Raw genomic sequence first — 7,790 nt, 5'->3', positions numbered from 1 at the left:
TTTCCCCCATATGCACCCATCCAGTGATTCCTTTTCAGGGATTCAGGATCTTCCAGATCCTCCTCAAAGGCTTAGAGTCTGCCAAAAACAGTGCCTCCACACTCTATTCTTCAATTCTGCCACCAGTCTTTCCCAATTCTCCAACTTCTCTCAGCCTGCAGTCCTGCAGTTCTATGACCCTTCACTTCATCCATCCATGAACCTGAGATGGGACCCAAAGGGGTATAACAGTGGCTTGGAAGAGAAAGGGCTCAGCCTGGGGAGCAGAGAAGAACATACCGTCTTCTAAATCACCCCTGTGGAGATTGATATGCATTTGTCTGTTGCTGGGGTGCACACATACAATCTAACAGGGAACATGCAGACATCATAAGCACACAAATGCACGGGTACAGAACACCCCCAGGCAAAGATGGGCTCTCAGGTGCAGGGCTTGTGGCCAGGCTCATACAGACCCAGACTACAGACTCGGACATCACTTTGAGGGGAATACACAAATACACACAGATAAGAACACATGGGAACAAGACAGCATCAGGATGCACACTTATACACACAATGGACACACACAGGCACACACCTGAAGGGACATACGTGGACACAGTAGACAGACACAAAGAAAATAAAAAACACAAATACAATCAGGAACACTCAAAGGGGCAGCAAGTCACACATACAACCAACACTGACAAGCAAAGCAACACTCCCCTTAATGCTGAGTCATACTAATACACTGTTTTGAAGGAAACATTAAGAACTGAGGTGCTGTCTTCACGAGGTAGTACAGTGGGTTGGAGAATCATCTCATAATGCACCCCCCCCCACCACCACACACACAATAGATTGTGGATTTGATCCCTGGTTGGGGCATGTATGAAAGGCAATTGATCCATGTTCCTCTCCCATTAATGTTTACTTATTTCTCTCCCTGTTTCTCTTTATTCTTTATCTAAAATCAATAAACATATCCTCAGCTGAGGATTAAAAAAGAAAAATGTAATAATTAAGGTATTGAATTTTCAAGAACATAGCATTAAATCCAGAGCAATCTCTCTAGAACAGTTATCAGAGAATCATTTGAATGCAGTCAATGTGTCTTCTTTTACCTGGGAGGCTAACAGAATCCCTATCGCTGATCTCAGAAAAACCCCACATAATTCGTGTCATAGTCATGATCCCCTCCTGGCTTTCATTTAACCACTAAATGATGGTTTCTGAATAAAGTCATCCCTTCATTTCCATAACTTAGGTTAGACTTTGAGTGATAAAAATGAACTTATCTTAGTAGAAGCTATTTCTGAGAAATTCCAACATAACTTTAGGCACTGGAGTGAGGAGAGCCAGTTCTCCCTCCAGGTCCCATGTGGCCATGCACCCCTTGTAGATAACTAGAACCTAGAGGTCCAGGAGTGATGCTCTGAGTAGACCCAGACACCGTCCTCTACTAGTTTTCAGCTTAGCTTTCACATGGGCAAGGGACACCCTCTCCAGGGATGTCCAGTTCCTCATTATTAGTGGGGACTTAGGAGCCTAGAAGTCTTCTCCTCAGCTTTCCCCCACATGTACCCATCTTCACATTCCTTTCCAAGGATCCTGGATCATCCAGCTACTCCAAGAAGGCAAAGTCTTCCACAAACATTTCCAATCCACGCTCTATACCTCCTGTCTGTCATCACAGTCTGCCCCAATTCCCCACCTTGCTACAGCCTGAGGTTCTTGGCCCTGTGCTTAATTCATACCTAAGATGGGACCTCCAGAGGGACACCAGATGCCTGGACGAGCAGGAGAATAAGGGGCTCAACTGGTGGTGGGGAAGAAAAACAGGTAGTCCTCTACATCACCTCTCCAGAGATTCACTATGACTTGTCAGTGGTTGGGGTGCACAGACTCAGAGAGAAATATACAGATAACACCAGCACAGAAACATGCAGGTAGAGAACACCCCCAGCCTCTTCTGGGCACTCAGGTGCCGGACTTAGGTCCAGGCTCACATAGACCCACACTGTAGACATAGGCAATACCTTGAGGGGAACACACACACACAGAAACAAATTATTGGGGCCACCCAGACAGTGCCACAGGACACACACACAATGGACACACCCCCATATGCTGGCAGGAACCTCTAAAACCAAACCTGTCCAAGGGCCCAACCTCTCTGCCCCCTCAACCTCACATCCCACAGTATATTGTCCCTCAGAGTCCAAGCTCCATCACCTCATTCCAGGTGCAAGGGTCTGCTCGGCACAGGCCAAATTTATGGAGGAGGGAGAACACCTGGAATGCATCCCCCCAATGTGGTATCATGTTGAGACCAAGCCGCTCTTTCAGGAAATGCTTGTATGGCAGAATGGTCACACCATTAAAAACACACAGCACCATTTCCTGGAGAATCCATGCTACCTCCAGGACTGGTTGGGCAGTATTTTTAATGAAATGAAAACGGAAAATTACCCAGAAATGCAAAAATAGAGAGATTCAAACAATACCCGTGGAGCTTAGGAGAGTGTATGGGCTGCTCAGAGGTACGTGAACTCATTTGAGGGCCTCAAGTATTAGGAGCTGCTCCAGAATGCTTGGGAGGGATCTGGGCTTCTCAACCACCTGAATCCAAAATAGCTCAGTCTCAACCCCTGGCTAGAAGGTGCTGAGACCACAAAGCTCATGTCCAGGAGCTTTTCCCAGCTCCTTAGGGTTTAGTCTCAGGGAGCACAGATGCCATAATTACCTGAGGGTGACTCTTCAGCTCAGCCCCAGTTCCCCACCCTCCACACTGACAGCAGGGCCCCTCCCCTCCTGTCCTCTCCCTCACTGTGTACTCTGCCCTCATGAGAAACCTTATGAGGGCAGAGGGTTCGCCACAGGGTTCCAGCCTAGTCTGTGATGGTGTTCGCATGTGTTGACTCATTTGGTGAAAAAACACACAAATATATTGATCAGAGAGCAAGAGAGAGAAGAATAGGGAGAGGGAAACATCTATTTTTTGTTCCACTAATTTTATACATTGTTTGATTCTTTTTTTAATATAAGCTTTATTTTAAATTTAAAGAAAAACTGAAAATGAGTATTTTTTACAAATTATACCAATATTGAAAACGTAATTTGGGAATGTTGAACATTAGTTCTCAATTCAAAATAATGACATGTCTTGGTGTTGGCTAATGTAAAGTTTCTTTAAACCTAGTACTTTATATAAGTTTAACCATTTCATCCTTCCTAAAATTCAGTGATTATGATTCAACTTTAGAAGGTTAAAGCAGTCTTCTATGTAAAACCCCATATACCTTTTTGAAATACAATATATTTACACCAGCGAGGAAATGATAAAAACCTGTAAACACCACATGGGACTTGCCGAAAAGGCTGCCTACCTACAGAGGGAGCATTTCGCCTCAGCACACACACGTGATCGAACAGACTCCCTCACGTTCTCTTACACAGCCACCTGCGTGGTTATGCCGCTCTAGCATGTATGAACTGAAAATAACATGTTTTAAAAGGTCCTTGAAGACACAGGGGAGTGGAATGAGCCCGAGCTGAGAGCAGCACCACACAGGCTGTTAGGAGGATGTGGCCGAGCTGGCTCCGCCCCTGGGGAAGCAGGCCCCGCCCCCAGAAAGCCGGAGGAGGCGAGCCCAGAAAGACTGATGGTCTTGTTGATGATCTCCACGGCCTCCTGGACCTCGTCCTCCTTGATGACCAGCGGAGGTGGAACCTGATGATGTCGCCGTGGGTGGGCTTGGCCAGAAGTCTATTATCTCCAAGGCGCAGGCGTACCTTCCAAGCATCGGAATCTTTGGTTTCCCGGGTGACGATGGCGTTCAGCAGACCCTTCCCACGCACGGTGGTCACGATGTCCGAGGGCAGCTTCCTGAGCTCGTTCTCTTCTTCCAAAACCTCGCAGGCGGCAATGGGCAATGGTTCCGCGGCTGCCCAGAGGGTTGCCCCTGTACATGGAGCCGCGCTCCCGGGCTGGACGATAAGCATGATCTCGTCGTCACACAGCACCACCCACACGGGGTACAGGCCACCGGAAAGGACCGTGCCCAGGAGGACAAGGTCAGGCCTGACGTTTGCATGGCCGACCGCCAGCCATCGACCAGTCCTGGCCAGTCCCGTCTGGGTCTCATCCAATAAACAGGATCTGGTGCCGGGTGAAGAGCTCGCGCACACCCATCAGGCAGCCTGGGTCGGGACAATGACGCCCGCCTCGCCCTGAATGTGTTCGACCATGAACACAGCATCATTTGGATCCTGAAGAGCACGCTCGAGAGCAGGCAGGTCGTTGTAGGGAATGATCTCGAACCCCGGCATGAAGGGGCCAAAGCCGTCCTCGCTGCTGGGGTCCGTGGAGTTGGAGATGGCACACAGAGTCCTGCCCCAAGTTTCCAGCTGCGAACACGATCTTGGCTTTGTCCTTGGGGATGCCCTTCACGGTGCAGCCCCACCGCTGCGCTAGCTTGCAAGCGGTCTCCCCGGCCTCCACCCTGTGCTCATGGGGAGAACCTGGTGGTAGTTGAAGAGCTTCGTGACGTTCTCCTCGTCCTCACCCGGCACGTTGTTGTAGGAGACCCGCGAGGTCGGCGTCAGCTTCCCCGCCTGGCTCTTCAGGGCAGCCACAATCTTGGGGTGGCAATGCCCTTGGTTGACGGCGCTGTGCGCACTCAGGAAATCAAAGCATTTCCTGCCTTCCACATCCCACAGGGAAATACCTGTCCCTCTCTCCAGGGTGACCGGTAAGGGGTGGTAAAGAGTGTCCCAAAATTCAGGCAAGATTTGAATTTTGCGTGAGCATTAACAACAAATAAAAGCCTACTTTTACTTGGTTTATTGAATCAGATTCTAATATCTGTTACCCTGTGATTTCAATCCCTTCAATTTGATAAGCATTACCAAGTACCAATTATGGCCCAGGAGTAGGGACAATGAATATCAATGAAGACCACGGCTTTTGTATGTGCCAGTAAAGCCATGGAGGCCATTTACCAGATGTGCTATTCCATACATAACCCTATACTATATACTTTATGAATCAATAAAAAATTTACAATTTTTAATTATAAACCAGTGTTTTCTATCAAAATTACTTCTTGCGTGAATTTTGGAACACCCTTTAGTTGTGAGCACCATACTTGGCTTCTCATTCAAAATGGTCATCAGATGATAGAGGGCCTTGGACCGTCTTCTTAGTCGCCACGGATGTAGCAGAAACCACTGGCATGTGGGTGCCCTGGCAAAGCCCCGCCACAGTCTGCAGAAGAGCTAGCTTGGAAAGCATCGTGTCCATGGAGCAGGAATTCCACCGACCAGCTATCCTTTCTTCCCGCAGTTCAGATAGAAATGCAGATTGTTCAGCCTGGATCCAGGGACGATCTGCTGGGTCCAATAATCGCTGGTAGGGCCTCTGGCTCCGGAACCAGCGGCTACGTCTCGGTGGCAGCACATTGTTTGATTCTTGCATGGAGACTGCCTGAGGATGGAACCCACAACCTTGGCTCTATTGCAATGATGCTTTAATCAACTGAGCTCTCTGGCCAGGGAGAAACTTATCAGGGGTTTTTAGTAAAATGAGTCACTGATGTATCTGAGAATAGATAGATACCAGAACCACTGGGATGAAAGATAGTGATGGAAGGCAACGGCGATTCTCAGGTCACACATCCTGGAACCGGAGAGGAGGGAGCCTGATTCTGGGTGTGTTACCTGACAACTGCCCTCTCATAATCCAGGACCCCTCAGCAGATATCAGAGAGCTGGCTTCGCCCGATTCCCTGCAGGCCAGGCCGCAGGACCTCACCTGCCAGAGGAATCCCACTCATTCCACAGACACCCTTGAAGCCAAGGCGCTGCCCCACGTGCGGCCTAATGGGGAGGGACCGGGGGAGGTTGGCACTAGGGTGTGAGGGACCCGTCTCAGCCAGTCCCACCCTACTAGTCATTTTCTAATTAATTTCCTTTCAATGTGCACAAGTCCATACACCCAGTCACTAGTAAAATATAATGATGTACTACTGAAATATCTTATGTCGATCTTCAATGTCATCATTTTGGCAGTTTGAATGTGGTGGTGATATTTACACCAGGGAAGTTTTCAACTACTACAAACCTAGACTTCAATGTATCATTAAATGCTTAAACTTAAAGAACACTGGTGGAGAATTAACAATGCAGATTAAATGTATAAGTGTATGGTACAAGTAGGCTATAAATGGCACATAGGGTAAAAATTGAGAAAAACCATTTTGTTTATAGAATTCAAAAACCAAGAATTCCATATGGCCAAAAAATCAGTCGAGTCACTGAGGACTGAGTGAAATTCAAACATATGTCGTAGAGGCTGCACCGCCCTCCTATTGGTTAGAATAGAATAATAAACTAACTTTAAAAGTAAACAAAAAATCCTGAGCATTTTAACAAAGAAGATAGACAGTGAAAGAAATACACGGAGAAATGGTCACCATCAAACATTTTTATGGACATGAAGTTAAAGCAAAAGCGAGTTAACAGTACACTCATTGATGGGGCTAGTGCTTAAAAAGATTAACCTTTGCATGTGCTGGCAGAGTTGCATAGAATTTTCTGGGTGGGTGGGAAGGCAAACTGATTGACCATTTTAGGTCACAGTTCCATATATGTTGAAATGTACCACATTCAATGACACTGGAACAATTTGATAAAACATACATCTGTAGAAAGAATGGAATACAATATTCTGAGCTTTTTTATTTATAAAACCCCAAACATAGAAATAACTGAAATCATAGGCAGAATTCACCTTATAGTGCCAATAAAATTATGAAAAATATGAACTAATCTATTGTAAAGGAAGGTAAATCAATGTCTGCATGGAGGGTTGGGGAAGCAGAAATATTACAAAATGACTGGAGGTAAATACAAAGTGTGGCAAATTCAGGTTTAGAGTAGTTGGTGTTGAAAATAATGCACTAATAAATACCAACACAAATATAAAAACACCTTTAAAAAAAAGATCATAAACCAGAGCAGAGGAGAGCACAGAGTTTGCAGGTTGGTGAATAAGAAAACCTCAAAATTCATCAAAGCATAATGTGAGTACCACTATGTCCCAGAAAGAGGTAGCACTTCTTAGCTGAGAATGGGTGCTCTGGATGAATTCTCGTCAGGTCTATTTTCTAGTCATAGAGAAATGAATGAAGATACTGCCAAGAGCTTGGAGGAATCATAATTACCTCAAGCAGAAGTGAGAACACAGAATATATTCCCCTGAGCACCCAGGGAATGTGACCGATGCACACACCTCAGGTGAGCCAGGTGTTAGAGGTGAAATCTCTATAGCAATAAACACTCACAGTGACAACATTTGGGTTGTAGGTCTGGACATGTTAGCAAATACAACGCAGCTCCTTCAAGTCTCACTTGTACCTCAAATTTATGACAAATCTAGCAGAGTGTATGTTCTCATTAAAGGGGTTTACATTCATGTAAATGGGTCCCATGGAGGCCCTTAAGTGTTCTTATTCTTAGTGAGAAAAATAAAACATTCCCTGCACATTTACATCTTTTCTCCAGTGTGAAATTACAGGTGTCTAACCAGATTATAGTTGTAGCTAAAAGGAATCCCACACTCACTACACTCACCAGTGTGAACTCTCTTGTCTTCACTGGGGATAGAGCTTTCACTAAAGGAATTCCCACATTCACTACACTCATATGGCTTTTATCGAGTGTGAACTCTGTGGTGTTTCCTGAGGGCAGACCTTTCACTGAAATGCTTCCCACATTCACTACACTCATATGGCTTTTCTCCAGTG

The 7,790-nt window shown here is 46.1% G+C and overlaps 1 pseudogene; it reads right to left on the bottom strand.

The window, feature by feature from the left end:
• Positions 1-3,493: 3,493 nt before the first annotated feature.
• Positions 3,494-5,278, bottom strand: LOC102443196 (annotated as a pseudogene).
• Positions 5,279-7,790: the final 2,512 nt, after the last annotated feature.

Source organism: Myotis lucifugus, unplaced genomic scaffold (assembly GCF_000147115.1).
Source record: "Myotis lucifugus unplaced genomic scaffold, Myoluc2.0 scaffold_4013, whole genome shotgun sequence".
Classification (NCBI taxonomy): Eukaryota; Metazoa; Chordata; class Mammalia; order Chiroptera; family Vespertilionidae; genus Myotis; species Myotis lucifugus.
The sequence above is the reverse complement of the archived record's forward strand: the minus strand, read 5'-3'. Positions and strand labels throughout refer to the sequence as shown.